Genomic DNA, 17,693 nt, shown 5'->3' on the forward strand with positions numbered 1-17,693 from the left:
CAGGAGATAATGATTCTGAAGGTGGGGTGGGGTGTATCCTGGAGGCTGAGCCTACAGCTGATTCCTCCAAACATTCCAAGGATTCTGGAAACACTCACCTCCTGGATTAAACCTACTTCAGCTTTAACTCCCTAGAGTCGATTCTGTGTCTAATACAGGAAATGTGAGCAATGACAAGAAGCTCATCACTTCTACTACTTTATTAAATTCGTAAAATATTAAGTATAAAATACTTAGCCACAAGGGATAACGAAACAAACTCAATTTATTTTCATTATATTTTGATATAATATCACTTGGGCCAGGGTAATTCTTATACACCATAGCATCACACCATTCTATAAACCTAAACCTACACTGTAATTCACCTCATTCATAAACATGAGATAACTTGACCTACTTTCTAATATATTCAGCTCCTTCTCGTCTGCTTTAATCTGCAGTGACATTTTAAAAGTTGCTCTGATAATTTCCATTATATGAAAATGCATTTTTCATTTATATCATCTTTGATTTTCCTCCCACAAACAAAATACTGTTTTCTCAATGGTCAGCCTACAAATGTCGTAGGAAACAAGATGTACAAGACAGCTGTTACAAAGTGTTCACTGCTGAATTGGGCTCAATGTTGGGTTTCTTGATGGGGTATGAGGGTGGGCGGAGGAAGAAGAGGCAAAGAATGAGGCAATTTTGCCCAAGTCCACATAATACGGGATGATGGGTTTGGCTCCCTCTTTGTATATAACCTGTGACAAATTATAGAGCATGGTTTTTAAAAGCAACTATAATTTCATATCAAATAATATAATGGTTCCCAAATAATATAATGCATCCACGCATCCCAGTAATTCTCCAATCTCAGGTTACAAAGAAAAAACGAGAAGAAATCCACTTCTACTCTCGTAGCTACCTTCCAACTACATCCACACTTGACCATCAACAGCCTCCCAGACCTGAGTTCCTTCCCTCTGACGAAGCCCTCTTTAAGTCCACTGTCGATAATCCTTTCGAGCAGGTCCTACTGTGTTTGAGAACTTCCTATGGCTCCCAAATGCCCAGAGCAAAGGTTTGCAATCTATGGCCCACAAACTAAGAATGGCTTTTACATTTTTAAATGGTTGAACAAAATTAAAAAACAAAAAATGAATTATACTTCACGACACATGAAAATTGTGAAACTCAAATTTCAGTGTCCATAAATCTAGTTTTATTGGAACACTCATTTATTTATGAATTGTCTATGGCCGCTTTTTGCACTCCACCAGCAGAGTTGAGCAGTTTCAACAGAGATGGTAGCCTAAAATATTTACAGCCTAGTCCTTTACTATAAATGATTGCCAACTCCTAACCTGGGGTGTAGAAGCCATAGCTCTTGGCCTGACAATGCAGGTCATGGAAACCTGGATTTAACCGACCTTCTTAAGCCTTCTTTTCTTTTATTTGAAGGCATAACATCTACTCCACTGAAACGGTCTTCTCCATTCCTCCCCAACATAACTCCCTTTCCTTCCTTGCCTGCTCCAAAGCTCCGTTCAATCCCAGTAACTTTTTTTTTTTTTTTTTTTTTTAATTTTTGGCCATGCCGCATGGCTTGTGGGATCTTAGTTCCCCAACCGGGGATTGAACCCGGGCCAGGGCGGTGAAAGTGTCGAGTCCTGACCACTGAACCATCAGGGAATTCCCCCCCAATAGCTTTTATTTTGTTTGATGTGGACCATTTTTAAAGTCTTTATTGAATTTGTTACAATATTGCTTTTGTTTTATGTTTTTGGTTTTTTGGCCACGAGGCATGTGGGATCTTAGCTCCCCAACCAGGGATCAAACCCGCACCCCCTGCATTGAAAGGCGAAGTCTTAACCACTGGACCGCCAGGGAAGTCCCCCCAATAGCTTTTAGCCACCTTTCTCTCTCTTCATAAAAAGAGTCAGATCATACACATTTAACTTCCATGAGGTTAAAAAAGAAAAGTCACTTAAAAAGTACCCAGGGCTTCCCTGGTGGTGCAGTGGTTGAGAATCCGCCTGCCAATGCAGGGGACACGGGTTCGAGCCCTGGTCTGGGAAGATCCCACATGCCGCGGAGCAATGGGGCCCATGAGCCACAACTACTGAGCCTGCGCGTCTGGAGCCTGTGCTCCACCACAAGAGAGGCCGCGATAGTGAGAGGCCCGCGCACCGCGATGAAGAGTGGCCCCTGCTTGCCGCCAACTGGAGAAAGACCTTGCACAGAAACTGAGACCCAACACAGCCATAAATAAATAAATAAATAAATAAATAAATTTAAAAAAATAAATAAATATGGGCTGCTGTTAAAAAAAAAAAAAGTACCCAAAGGTATTCTCCACAGCTGTTTGTAATAGTAAAAGATGAGAAATACCCCAATGTCCACCAGTAAGGCAGGGTGAATAAGTTCAACCCCATCCACACAATGAAGAATGGGCAGCTGTGCCCAGGGGTGAATTTCATCACTATGACCACCACAGAACAAGAGCCAGGATAGATCAAAGGAAAAAAGCAAGGTGGAGGAAATGTGCGTAGCATACTATCATTTACCTCAGAAGGGGATGAGATATAAGTATGAAAACATGCAACCATTTGATGATATATCTTTTTCTCAAGGGTGCAAGGAGACACCCTATCTTTTTCAATTGCTACATATGGTGAGGGACGGAAATAGGATGGAAAGGGGACTGAGGCAAAAGCAAACACCTCTGAATATATAACCTCATGTTATGGATGACACTTGGAAACCTTGACCGTGTTGTGCAAAATTATCTAAATTGAAATTGAAAAAGGAACTTCCTAAAAGCAAAAACTAAAATGAAACCAGTGAACCTAACTATGTATCCAGTTGGTGGCACAATGACAGAGAAGAGCTATTCCAAATGTCTTTAAAACACTCTGTTGTGTATGTAGCATGAGGTAAAGCAGATGAAAAAACATAGCACTATTAGTGAACTGGAAATCTGGGTGGATGAAAGAATATAGATATAAAGTTGATAAAGCTAAGTAAAAACCCTGTATACCTGAATTTCACTTGGATGTATTAGTAAGAATTAATGAGTTTTATCTCTGTACACAAACACACACACACATATACACACATTCATCCATACCTGTTCCCAAGTTCAGCACTGAATGGATCCAGGAATAACAATAAATCCAGTAGCAATAAATATTCCTAGTTTCTACATTGTACCTTCTAAATACTCAAGGAACCAGGGCTCCTTAGAGAAGTAGTGCATCCAAGTCTGGAGTACAAAATGGATACGACAAACCAGTAACATTTTTGTCATACCAGAAAGAACACAAAAATACAAAAGTACAAGTTATGTCAAAAGGACTTGGTAATGAGTTTCCACTGGTCAAATATGGGACAAGTTGAGTATCAATAAGAATATTAAATTGAAACACATCAGTTACATTTATACTAAAAAAAGAAAAAAAACAAGCCAAGAAAAAAACCCTCTGTTCACTTTTAGATGCTGCTGCTAGAGAACTCATTGTTTTGAAAATAAAGGCAAAGTATTGAGCATTTATCCTGACATTCCTACGTGAATGTCAGAGTAAACAAATAGTTGTGATTAAATTTCTATCTATGGGGGCTTCCCTGGTGGCGCAGTGGTTGAGAATCTGCCTGCCAATGCCGGGGACACGGGTTCAAGCCCTGGTCTGGGAGGATCCCACATGCCGCGGAGCAACTAAGCCCGTGAGCCACAACTACTGCGCCTGCGCGTCTGGAGCCTGTGCTCCGCAACAAGAGAGGCCGTGATAGTGAGAGGCCCGCGCATCGCGATGAAGAGTGGCCCCCGCTTGCCGCAACTAGAGAAAGCCCTCACACAGAAACGAAGACCCAACACAGCCAAAAATAAAAATAAAAAATAAGTAATATATAAATAAAAAAAAAAAATTTCCATCTACCTACCTACCTACCTATTTTTTTGGCCAAGCCACACTGCTTACGAGATCTTAGTTCCCTGACCAGGGACTGAACCTGGGTCCCGGCAGTGAAAGTGCCAAGTCTTAACCACTAGACCACCAGGGAATTCCCTAAATTTCTTTTTATAAAGTATCCTCGTATATAAACAAAGGAGGGAAGACAGAATTGGCATATCACTATTTTGCAATCACTAATGAATTAACAGACATAGGCAATAGTCTTTTTGATCATTAATCAATGATCAACAGTATCCCAAAAAGAGACCACCATTTACTATGTATCTCAATGAAAATACACAGCCTACCTATGATATAGTCTTGCCAAACAAAAAAAAGCCCATATATGAAGCTGACCAAAACTTGAGATTTAACAAATTATAGAAAACACGGGGAACAGAGGAACATGTTAAATGGCAACATGGGGAAGCAATCATCAAACTCCAGACTGCGGAAATTTTACGGCATAGTTTCTCAACCTCAGCACTAATGACATTTTGAGCCAGATAATCCTTTGTTGTGAGGGGCTGTCCTGTGTACTGTAGGTTATTTAGCGGCATCCTTGCCCTCTACCCACTAGATGTTAGTAGCGCCCCTCAGCTGTGACATCAAGAATTGTCTCCAGATGGTGCCAAATGAAGGCAGAAGAGGATCATGCCCACTGGAGAATCTCTGCTGTCAAGGACAAACAACTCAGTTTCTTAAATAAATCACAAGGGGTGGGGCAGGGGCGGGGGGAGATGGAAGGGTAACCTATAGATTAAAAGGGGATTAGAAACATGTCAATCAATCGTAATGTATAAACCTTATTTGGATCCTGATTCAAAGAAATTTAAAAAAAAAAGACAGTTGAGGCAATTTAAACATTAATTTGATATTTAATGATATTAAGGAAATATTGGTAATTTTCATGTTTTTGGTGTGATACAGTTTCGTAGATTTGTTTTTAAGTCCTGTCTTTTAGGGACATATACTGAAATACTGACAGGAAAAAAATAAAGTAGCAAAGATGTGCTTCCAAGTAATTGGTGAGAGACAGAAAGGTATACGTCATATAAGACCAGATAAGAATTAATCATCATTGAACGAGAGTGATGGGCACATAGTTCACTATACAGTTGTCTTCACTTTTGTATAGGTTTGGAAGTTTCCATAATAAAAAGGTATAAGTAAATCAATCTGGCAGGCAATTCCATTCCCATTCCTCTCAGTGAGCACATAAGCCCCAGAATGACCGGGAGAGGGATGTAAGAATTTACAGTTCCCTGGGCTTGTTCAGTTTCTAAATGCCTCTTGGGGTCCTATCTAGATGCTGAGAGTAATTCTATTGTTTACAACACGCCCTTAAACACAAGAGCCAACTACTTAGCTGCAAGCTCTTCCAATACTGGGAGAAAAGCCTGTGAGCTGTGTTGGACTGACCGGGCACTAGGATTCCGGCGTCTAAGGTGGCATCTTCCCAATGGATGTTCTAGAGCAAGTTAGCCTATGAAGGATTTTTGCCTTGAATGCTGAGTGCAAAGCTGGCCCCCACGTAAGGCGTCAAATATTACTCATCATGGAAGGAGCCCAAGTTCTGTGAGCTGCCCGGCCCACCTCAGACTTTCATTCTAGGTGAGAGAAAATAAATTTCTATCTTGTTTAACCCACTGCAGCTTATAGTCTTTTCCACTATGCACAGCAAAACGTACACCAATTAACCCAGAAATAAATTCTCCTTTCTCTTGGAAGCCTACTCTACCCTACAAGAGACAGCTACTCCTTTCTCTGAACTGACTCTCTTTTCCTGCACATTTGTCACAGATGCCTCTTCATTTCGTCCTTCCCAGAAACTTGCAGCCCAAACATGACAATGTCATTATATGCTCCAGGGCCAGTTTTTATTTCTGTCCTTCCTAGTTCAGAGTATTGAAAGCGTTTCCTCTGAATCCAAGTTTCTGTGAACAGTGGCCACCAGAGAGGACGAGAGCCTCACTCCACACAGCTTGTCCCCCAGGCCTGTGTTAAACTCTCCAAAGGGACAGCAAAAGGAACCGAAAATCCTGTGTGACCCAGATGCCTGGAGCCGAAAGTTCTCCTGCAGTGGAGATTGAGTCATTCTTTACTCCTCAGAGGTAAACAAACGGAAGAATGATATAACGTACTTGGGGAATGTTTAGGATCAGGTAGTAAAAAAGACTTCTTAAATGTCACTTATTTCCTTCTCTTGATGAAGGGGTGGGTTCTATCCCAGTCTTCTAGAAACTACGTTTCTAGGCATGGAATACAACTTTGACCAAGATTTAAATTGTCCCAGCAGATTTTTTTCCCCCAAAACCACTTTTGCCCAAGTATCATTTGACTATACCACTGTGAAGATCAGTGATCTTTGTCTAATGGAACCAAAATTGTCTCATACAGATTACAACTGTGCTTAGCACTCTTTCCGACACTGACAATCAATCAATCGATAGAAAAATAACAAATTGCCAAGTCAGAGTTAATCACTGCAAGACGGTGGTAGTGTAATCTTGGACTGCGTATCACTATCTAATTCACCTTTGGTCACCACTGCAACAAGGTAAATTTTGACCCCTATCCATTCAGTCTCGATTTCACTAAGCTCAGATATCTCCTCTATAAATAAACGAGGGACAGCTCTAAAGACATCCCTTTCGTTCAATACTTATTTCGGGGCATAAATATAATAGGTCAAGATGTTTGGAGAATAAGCCTGCACTGAGTAGCCCAAGTCAATGCCATCACCTTGACCTAACAGAGGGAACAGGGAGGAACTCCATCCACAGCCACCGACACCTCAATGGGCTATGACATAGAAAGCAGACGACCAGCTCCGTGGTTGACAGTAGACAGACTGCTGGTTCCACTGATAAGGCTTCACCTGGGGTCTGCTTAGTGAGGAAAGCAAGCAGCTCAGAGAAAGAAGAATGCCAACGCTGTGTGAGGGACCCAAGCTGCCGTCCATCTGGTCATTATCATAATAGTCATTCACTAAATACAGTTATACCAGAAGATTTATGAAGACCACGGCATTCTGAGAGAAAATAAAGTGTGTTCAAAGTACAACTTGATTGTGTCTCCAATCTTTCTAAAATAACTACCAAAACATACCTTATATTAAGACAATCAAGCGCACCTGACTCACAGACATATACTTGAGGCTCTAAGAAAACCCTTAGATCAACAACCACTGTTGACAAAGCACACTTCCAGTTTACCAGCAGGATTGAGTATGAAGCCCTCTTTCTCACTCCAAATTCACAAAGAGAACATTAAGTAGGGAAGCGCATTCCCATTTCCAGTCATTCTGTATAAGGAGCCCCTGGCCACACAATGCACCCACAAGGGTGAGGCTGGAAAGTAAAGCAGAGCTGATTTTCCTAGAGCAGCAGGATTTTCTAGAGGGAAGACAGAGGTTTGTTGAAGAAAGCATGCAAAACATCACAGAGACAAGTCTTTTCTAACCTATAAAACTACAGCTGGCACCATGCCCCCCAGCCTGTGCCAGGACCTAAGAAGCACTTCCCAGTGGAGACCTTGGAGGTCTTTCATTCACAGTCTCAACTTCATGGTATACGAAATGCCAAGGGGAACATCTGTTCTATGGGGCTGGTGTGAGGATTTCCACAGACACCAGGCCTCTAGTACCGAGGTGCCTAACCCTTCAGGTCCTCATTAGATAGTGGCTAATGACAAAGCCCAGGCTACTGCCCCTTCAGAGACACCAGAGCCTGAAACTACTTTTCCAACAGCAGTAACAAACTTCTCCTGGACACATCAGCACCAGCTCAGAGGCAGGCGGCACACAGAGAGATCTGTTCTGGCTGGAGAGTGGGGGTCTGTGTGAGTGAGATCTCCAAAAATAAAGTGGGTTCCCAGGAGGGATGGGAAGGCAGGATCTAGGAAAGAAACTTGAGGCTGCATTCCAGACAGCTGGTGCGGTGTGAAAGGGAGAACCCACTCACACGTGCTCCGTGGAGGGGTCTAGGTATGAGGACGTCAGGCTTAGAGAGGAAGGAATATAACCCCACCACATAATCGGGCTGCCATGGGAACAGCAGCCCCCTAATTATAACGGAGTAAAGGCTGCTTCTTGGTTTTAACATTTGGAATTGAGTTATAGGTAAACCATGGAAGCCCTTACTGGGATTAAAGAACAGAATATAATTATTACCAACTCCGAGCATATAAAATTCAAAGGTACAGCTGCCCCAAATGGAAAGGTTGGGTGGGGGAGGATGGTAGACAAGAAATAGTGCCTCTAGGAGACAGAATAAGAATAGAAGAGGCTGCACGTGTCATCCGAGGTTACAGAGGGAGGATGAAAAGCATGAATCAGACGTAGGGAGGAAGGGAGATGGGGATGGTCAGAGCGAGCTAATGGCGATCACAAGACACCAAAAAACTGCTTTTAAAACTGATAAAGGGAGAAATGGTGCTGTAAGCATGATATTTATACATGTGGAAATCACCAAAAAAGCAGCAGAAATGATCCACAGGGGGTAAAAAGTGGTTGCTTCTAAGAAGTAAGGCTAGTAAGGGAAGGAAGAGAGAGTGTAAGATACTTGTTCCTTTCCATTAGAAGCTTTTCTGAAGCATTTTCTATTTTTAGCCATTTGCATGCATTACTTAATTTTTTTTTTTTTTTTTTTTTTGGTTAATGCAAGATCCTCTATAAGGCCATTGTTTAGATCACAGCAGTAGGATTTTTCTCAGCTTCTACTGGGCCTGATAGTGGTACGTGGAGAAGATTGCAGCCAGCCTCACAGTGTGTTTACTTTATTTTAATCTTAGTCAAGTCATGTTTAAACTCTACAAGTGCACAAGTCATTTTACAGTTCTGGAAAACTGTCCAATTCTGGACAGCTTGTTGTAAACGGAATAGAAAGGCTTTGATGGTCATTTTAGATCTTCAGAATATGGGGCTTCACAGCTACAAAAAAGAGTCATTTTTCAAGACACATGTTCTATAGGCACAAGTATTCCAGAGCCTCTGAGTCCATGAAATCCAATCAATTCTTAGACAGCAAAGGCTCAAATCTTGAGTTCTCCAGGAGGGCTTTTTAACTTTGAAAGAAATTAACTGATGAGCATAATTAGCCAAAAAGCTTAAGGAACAGCACATTCTACAACACCCATGGATTAAATTTAATTACGAAAAACAATCTGGAAATGGTTATTGTTGTTGTTCTGAAACATTTACCAAGTACAGACCGCAGAGGAAGGACCACAGCACGTGTCTGGAAATCCTGACCAGTGAGATGACGCTAATTAGGACTCCCAGCCACTCAGGGAGCCCACAGGGGGTGGCAAGTGGCAATGCCTACAGTCGACAAGCAGAGCAACCTAGGGAATCCGGCTAATGGAGGACGGCAGGAAGACAAAAGTGCATAACAGATTACATTTTTAATGAAGAAAAGCAAGCACAGGAACAACTTATCTTTTCTGACATCGTATAGCATTTAAGTTACAGATACAGAGTAACAAATAGCTATGTAGATCCTGCCTTGAATTTTACAGATTCAATACCCTCCCTAAACAACACTGGGAACTAAAAATTCCCAGAGGGCCAAAAATAATGTTTTTCATTTAAAATCAGTTTTAAAATATTTTTCTTACCAGCCTGCAGGGAAAATGGAGATAAGTTCAGATTACTGCATCTATGATCAAATCTGGAATATACCATGTGTCATTAAGTTAAACACCAAACAAATCGTTTATCATATGCTCCCCTCCATCTACTCTCCATCAATCTCTCTCATCTCCCTCACATGCTTGCAATGCTTTAAAGCATCACGTTTATTCCTGAGAAGCGTGGCTGTCTCACATTCTTAATTGCTCATCCCTACAACATCTCACCCAGTATGGCCTGGCCTTCTGAGAGGCTCAGAACGTGACTGATTGATTACACTGTTCATTTCTTTAAATTTTATTCAGACTTGGACTGGCCCAGACCCCTTAAAGCAATTCTACTTCCTCTAGTTTATGTCAAAATAAAAGTTCCTCGAGCATTTATTCATGACTTGAGGCACTTCCAGAAATGTCAACATTTCAGATCATCTCTCATATTCCTACACATTTAAGATAAATGTTTCTGTTGTCACCATTGTTGTTTGATATAGCTTTTCCAAAAACAAACAAAAAGGCAGTGAAATAAATATCCCTAGGATAGAAGCAACCCAATTGAAGCATACAAATCAGGCAGTAAACCAAGTGTTGGCTGCAAAGGAAACCATAAACAAGACGAAAAGACAACCCTCAGAATGGGAGAAGATATTTGCAAATGAAGCAAATGACAAAGGGTTAATCTCCAAAATATGCAAGCAGCTCATGCAGCTCAATATCAAAAAAACAAACAACGCAATCCAAAAGTGGGCAGAAGACCTAAACAGACATTTCTCCAAAGAAGATATACAGATTGCCAACAAACACATGAAAGGATGCACAACGCCACTAATCATTAGAGAAATGCAAATCAAAACTACAATGAGGTATCACCTCACACCGGGCAGAATGGCCATCATCAAAAAATCTACAAACAGTAAATGCTGGAGAGGGTATGGAGAAAAGGGAACCCTCTTGCTCTGTTGGTGGGAATGTAAATTGATACAGCCACTATGGAGAACAGTATGGAGGTTGCTTAAAAAACTAAAACTAGAACTACCATATGACCCAGCAATCCCTCTACTGGGCATATACCCTGAGAAAACCATAATTCAAAAAGAGTCATGCACCACAATGTTCATTGCAGCACTATTTACAATAGCCAGGACATGGAAGCAACCTAAGTGTCCATAGACAGATGAATGGATAAAGAAGATGTGGCACATATATACAATGGAATATTACTCAGCCATAAAAAGAAACGAAATTGAGTTATTTGTAGTGAGGTGGATGGACCTCGAATCTGTCATACAGAGTGAAATCAGAAAGAGAAACACAAATACCATATGCTAACATATATACATATGGACTCTAAAAAAAAAAAATGGTTCTGAAGAACCTGGGGCAGGACAGGAATAAAGATGCAGACGTAGAGAATGGACTTGAGGACACAGGGAGGGGGAAGGGTAAGCTGGGACGAAGTGAGAGAGTGGCATTGACATATATACACTACCAGATGTAAAACAGATAGCTAGTGGGAAGCAGCTGCATAGCACAGGGAGATCAGCTCAGTGCTTTGTGACCACCTAGAGGGGTGGGATAGGGAGGTTGGGAGGGAGATGCAAGAGGGAAGGGATATGGGGATATATGTATATCTATAGCTGATCCACTTTGTTACACAGCAGAAACTAACACAACATTGTAAAGCAATTATACTCCAATAAAGATGTTTTTAAAAAATACATGGAAATATGAGTAAAGAGAAAATTATACTTTGGGAATACCATATGAAATTGTGTTAAAAAAAAAAAAGTGTTGGGTTGACAGAAGGGAAAACAACAGGTAAGTCTGTCAAATTTCATTTAAGTTTCCCAGAAAATAGGAATGTTAAAACACAGGAAAGCCAGACATCACTGAGGGAGGAGTTCAAAAGGACTGAACCACCATGTTGCAATCAACAAAGACCATGGTTAACTTCACAGAACTTTTGAAGCAGTCAGGGTTAGGCAGGCATCTTAAACTATGTGGAACTGTTGCTCCTCCTTCCTCACGTTATTTCACTGTCCTAATAATTCAGTCCATTACTGCCTCTGTCCTCTACCCATCCTACCCCTCCAACACATCCCCACACTCCAAGGAGAAGTAAACAGGAAGCACACTCATCCATTCTCTATAGACCCATGGCATAAGAATACACTTGGTATGCTGTTTTTGGATCTGAAATCTGAAATCTATGGGAAAGGTATACATCTGACGTGTTTCCTGTCCACTGCGCCTAGGCCCTTTAGCTAGACTGGCCCACCTAGTGCTGTCTGCAGATCCTCAAAAGACAACGTCCATGGACTTCCCTGGTGGCACAGTGGTTAAGAATCCGCCTGCCAATTCAGGGGACACAGGTTCGAGCCCTGGTCCGGGAAGATCCCAAATGCCGCGGAGCAACTAAGCCCGTGTGTCACAACTGCTGAGCCTGCGCTCTAGAGCCCGCGAGCCACAACTACTGAAGCCCACGCTCCTAGAGCCCGTGCTCTGCAACAAGAGAAGCCACCAGTGAGAAGCCCACGCACCGCAGCGAAGAGTAGCCCCCGCTCACCGCAACTAGAGAAAGCCCACACGCAGCAACGAAGAACCACACAGCCAAAATTAAATAAATAAATAAATTAATTAAAAAAAAAAAAAAAAAGACAACGTCCATGCCAAGACACCCAGAAGATTCCAGGGCAGGACAGCTCCTTTACTCTTTCCTATCCTGTACACATCTGATCCCACTGCCCTCAGCTCATAACTCTTGACCATGTACTTGACCCCTACCCATCTTTGCACTCCTCACACTTGGCATTTGCAATTGTGTCCAGAGTTAGACATTCAGCCCTTCTCACACCTAGCTCTCAGCATCCCCACATGGCAGACAGACACTAATCTGTCAAACACCACCTGGCCAGAGGCTGCCCACAGTGGTATGAAGGGAGGATTCTGTATGTTTTTATCAGAACTCAACACACTGTCAAGTTTCACTTTTACACTGACTGCAAGGTGGCTCACAGCTAAATTTAACGTTCACATGGATGAGCCATTTTTATTTGGGTTTTCCAGCACAACAATCCCTTGTCTTTTGTTTGACCTCTGACTTCTCTGTGTTCAACCATGCCAGCTGTCACAGTATTTTCTGGAAATAACCGATGTATAACTAGAGTATATTTCTTTCCTGCTTCAGAGGAATGACACAGTTTTAGAGGTAGAGGAGCCCTTATCAGTCATGCACCCCAATATTTCCCAAACACCAGTCCCCAGGCCAGCGCTAGTCCATGGCTAACGGTCAGTGGTCACCAGAGCAACAAGAAAGAGGAAGGAAATGAAGAGTTTTTCACAACGCTAAACACACAATTGAAAGACAAATTCACGACATTCTTACATTTTTAGTATTAAAATATTTCTTCTTTCATGAAATGATGTTAGTACATGGTAGTTATTAGGTTGGCCAAAAAGTTCGTTCCGGTTTTCCTGTAAGATGTTACGGAAAAACCGGAATGAACTTTTTGGCCAACCTTTTTAAAAAAAATCTTTATGAAAAATCTTAAACACAAAATAGAGAGATTACCATATAAATAAATAGAGAACTCTCATGCACTATCCAGCTTCAACAATTACCAACTTTATTTACGTACAGCCCAAAGAATCTAGTAAAAACTGGTCCTAAATTTTTTGTTTCTATTCCACAAAACCTAAAAGTGTGGGAATGACATGGCTGGGCCAACCTCTTACATTGTACAGATAAGGACTTGGAGACTAGCAGAGATTAACCTGTCCCCACTTGCACAGCTGGTCAAGAACAGAACTGATACGTCTGGTGCGCCATGATACGGTTTTGGAGGGTAGGAGCATGAACCAATTCTTTTTAACCTGTCACACTTTAACTGAGGCACAGCCAAGACCTGCAGAAGAGCGTCTTTTGTCTCTGCCCAGGGCACTTCATACACACTACTTGGGTGCAGGCAGCCACAACCAGGACAACCAGATGGGGAAAACCAATAATCTGTAACCAAAGTTTACTTCATCTCACGCTTTAGCAATTGTGCATCATCCCTGGAGAGCTCCAGGAACTACCAAATAGTTTTAGGACAAAGATTACTGGAAGCTTCTACATTAATTCCTCATCTAGCACTTCCCTCCCCACCCCAAAAATTATGAGGCAAACATATGGAATGAATGAGAATTCACGCAGTAAGTTAAAAAAACAGCTACTCATCTCCTCTTCTAGGCCTTCCCCTCCCCCCCGACCAAACTACCAGGTGGAAAAAAATCACACAGCAGTGGAAGTAATAACACCAGGAAGCTACACTCCTGTCTCACAGAACTGTGGTAAAAAAATCAAACAAGACAGTATGAAGTGACAATGTTTTAACGCTCTGTAAAACTTTACCAATGCAAGAGGTGGCCAATGGATAATAAAATATTTTTTTAAAGGACTCACCTAAATTCTCAGTTTATGTAGAGTCGATTTCCCTGAAGATGTCCTGAAGCATCTGAGAAGACTTCAGCAGCAATACCTAAAACAATAATAAAAATCATCAGAATCAAGTAATGTTATAGACATCAGTTTTCAAAAAAAAAAAAATCTCAATCTATACATTTGGTCATTTCCCTCACACTAAGCGTGAAAGGAAATAACTCAGGAAACAATGAATTTCCGCTGCAACACATGGGCTGGGAATTTTCTTCACCAACAGGGAATTGAGGTCCCAAGACACTTATTTTGAAAACCAAAATTATGTTACAGTTGAAGCAAAACCACATTATTCTCTTCCCTGTGATAGGAATGCTTAAAGGCTTTGAATTTAAACAAAGATGAAATATATACATCCTCCTTCCTGCCCCCACCTATATTTAAAACAAAAATCACTGGTACTGCACTCTGATTCTTTTTAAAAATCAGCATCCATGAGCTCTTGTCTTATTCACTTTTTTCCTCCTTAGTTGCTGTAACCCATCTGTGAAGTGGTCCCTTCTTGTTTCAACTGTTCCCATCTCATTCACAGTTTTCTGAGGCACTGATAACTAAGCATTTAGCAGCTTATTCATGCAAACCCAATTTGAAGCAGAGAAGCACCATAATTGCAGAAGCAAACAAAATGGGCCAGCCACAACTAAACAATGATCTGACTAACAACACACATATGAACCAATGAAACAATAAACACGCAGCTATAGAACCAAGTATTCATATGAAACAGACCAAGTACATGTAATCTAATCTGGGTAGGTATGTGAGACTAGTTAATAAATGATGATGGTTAGCTATTTAGGAGGAGGGAAAAATCTAGCACTCTCTCTCTCTACTTAAAGAGAATAAACTCAAAATAGAATCAAATGAGTACTAGAAAAATATACAGATGAATAGTTTTATAATACAGAAATAGGAAAGGCCTTTTTAAACATGACATCAAAATGTGAAACTCCAGGACTGAGACATTCGGCTGACAACATTTTTAAAATCTCAAATACACGAAAGGCAAAAACAAATCAAAAATAAAAACAAAGAACAAACAAATCTAGATACTTTGGTCAAAAGATAAAATAAACTAAGTAGAATATTCATACAAGAGACATATGAAAGGTTGCTATCCTTATGTGAAAATGTCTTAAAAGTGAGTAAGCAAATTAATATTCCACCTCAAACCAGACAAAGCAAATGAACTTCCCATGAGAATAGAATAGTAATAAACATATGAAAAGATACTCAACTATACTAACAATGGAAAAATACAACTTTAGAAAACCTAGCTCTTATTTTTTGCCTGTCAGGTTGGTAACAATGCCCAAGACTGACAGTAGCTGTTGTTATGGGCCTAGCTTGTGATGTAGCCGCTTTGGCAACTATGTCAGCATGTAAAATGGCACACACTGTGATATAGCAATCCTTCTCTAAGAATTTACTCAAAGTAGATTCTTGTGAAAGTGGAAAAATGGATATACATAGCATGTTTATAATCATTGGGGGCAGGGAGTGGGAAGTAAATATCCTAAAGGTCCACAAATAGATGAGGTCAAGTAAACAAGTTTTTATTAATACTTACTGATATGAGAATATCATATCAGTGAATAAAACAGGTAAATGACCTGTTTTACCTGTGAATAAAACAGGTAAATGACCATGCAAAGTATGATACCATTTCTGCGTGTGCACGTCTGTTGCTGGATGTCCTTATACATGTCTAGAAGGATGTTTGTTAAAATAGTTATGGTTGCCCCTGACTATCCAAATTTTAAAAAATTTTTGCTTTTCTTATACTGTTTGAATTTCATATAATGAGCATGAATTATTTTTCCAAAGAACACAGTGGAGCTGCTTTTTAATCTCATGCTGGAGTGTAAAGTAATACACTGCATGGATTTCTACTTTCCTTCTGTCACCTTCTCTCTCCTCCTTTAGTGACATTTGTGTCACACGTGTGCTTGCTGTGATTAGAGAGGTCCCTTCCTCCTCTCTGGTTCCTGTTCATTCCTGAGGGCCACTTCGTCCTTGCCTTTAGTTCCTAAGACACACCTGTATCCTTATTATAAATCTCTTGTTTTTACTTAAGCTAGCTCAAGTCAGCTTGTTATTTGTGACCAAAGGCACACCATGTAATACGGTGTTGCTTTTTATTTCCCACCTTCTCAATCATCCCATTCCATCTGAAAACACAACAGTAAATCTTGTAATCACATGAATGAAGATTTATCGTATACAATGTCATGTATTATTTATGACCTACAGCCGAAGGAACTGAAGCAAGCAGCTCAAAACTAGTATAACGAAGGCAAAAATAGGACTTCAAGAGACAGGGGGGTTTGTTCCTGACTTATATGAGAACTGATGAAAAGACTATTTGAATAAGAATAAAAACAAAGGGGACATATTTGTCCAGATGGGTCACTTCTATGGTAAAAATAGTCTCCATTATCATGTTTTAACCACTCTGCAGATTTATTTTTATTGGGTTATATTTATATATGAAGAGCTTTTTTTTTTCTACTTAGACTTGAAAATATAGAAATGTATTCCCATAATGGGCCCATTATGTTCAATTTATCTCCAGCAAACAAATTTACTTTTCTCCTTGCCCTATTTTTAAAGGTTCAGAAGTTCCACATAATACACGAATCCTCATAATACCATAATTACAAACCTGGCTAAAAAGCCACAAATATACAAATCCCTTTTAGAGGTGTGTTAGATGTCAAATACAAATCTAATTAATCTCCCTTCATCTCCTGAAGGCTCCTTCTCCCCCCCAAAACTTTCCCTAGAAGGTAGAAAGAGGACAAGAACGACTATCCAGTTTTTTTTTGTTTTTTGTTTTTAATTTATTTATTTTATTTATGGCTGTGTTGGGTCTTCGCTTCTGTGCGAGGGCCCTCTCCAGTCGCGGCAAGCGGGGGCCACTCCTCATCGCGGTGCGCGGGCCTCTCACTATCGCGGCCCCTCCCGTTGCTGAGCACAGGCTCCAGATGCGCAGGCTCAGCAATTGTGGCTCACGGGCCCAGCTGCTCCGCGGCAATGTGGGACCCTCCCAGGGTCCCACAGGGCTCGAACCCACGTGCCCTGCATTGGCAGGCAGACTCTCAACCACTGCGCCACCAGGGAAGCCCCCACTAACCAGTTTTAAAGATGAGCAATCTAAGACTTAACTAAGTATCTATGCCTCCAGGGCATAACTCAAACCCACAGGCCACCCAGTGCCAGCTGCTGGCCTCTGTTCTGAGCCCTCCTCAGGGCAGGGGCAACTTTCTAAATAGATAGAAAGGGGAACCAGGTAAATCCACATTTGAGGCTGAGATGCATTAGGATTTATGACACCGAACACTGCATTTAAGGGAAGCAACAGCACAGCGGTTTAAAGTAAAGTGATTGATCCTGGTTCTGTCATTTATTAGTTGTTTGGCCTCGGTGTGCCTCAGTTTCTTCCTCTGTAGTAATGCCCAGAAAAAGGGCCGTTGTGAGGATTAAAGGTGGTGATATATCTAAAGCAATGAGTAATGCTCAAGAGTCAAACATGGTCTTGCTTGAGCTCCAGCTCAGCAGAAGCTGTGATGGTAACTGCCCACAGGTAGAAACTCATAGTTGCCTGATCAGGGAGCAAGGTCCCTAGAGAACCCTGGAACAGAATATGTCTC

At 41.1% G+C, this 17,693-nt stretch overlaps 1 protein-coding gene across 8 annotated transcripts in view; it reads right to left on the minus strand.

Moving 5' to 3' along the window:
- TLN2 (talin 2) overlaps positions 1-17,693 on the minus strand; it is a 450,559-nt gene that overhangs the window by 251,964 nt on the left and 180,902 nt on the right. For all 8 annotated transcript variants that reach the window (XM_036843237.1, XM_036843236.1, XM_036843229.1 and 5 more), the window contains one exon: positions 14,008-14,083. The gene's annotated coding sequence lies outside the window, so the exon portion shown is untranslated. The remainder of the gene's footprint in view (positions 1-14,007; positions 14,084-17,693) is intronic.

The sequence above is a fragment of the Balaenoptera musculus genome, chromosome 2, assembly GCF_009873245.2.
Source record: "Balaenoptera musculus isolate JJ_BM4_2016_0621 chromosome 2, mBalMus1.pri.v3, whole genome shotgun sequence".
In the NCBI taxonomy this organism is placed as follows: Eukaryota; Metazoa; Chordata; class Mammalia; order Artiodactyla; family Balaenopteridae; genus Balaenoptera; species Balaenoptera musculus.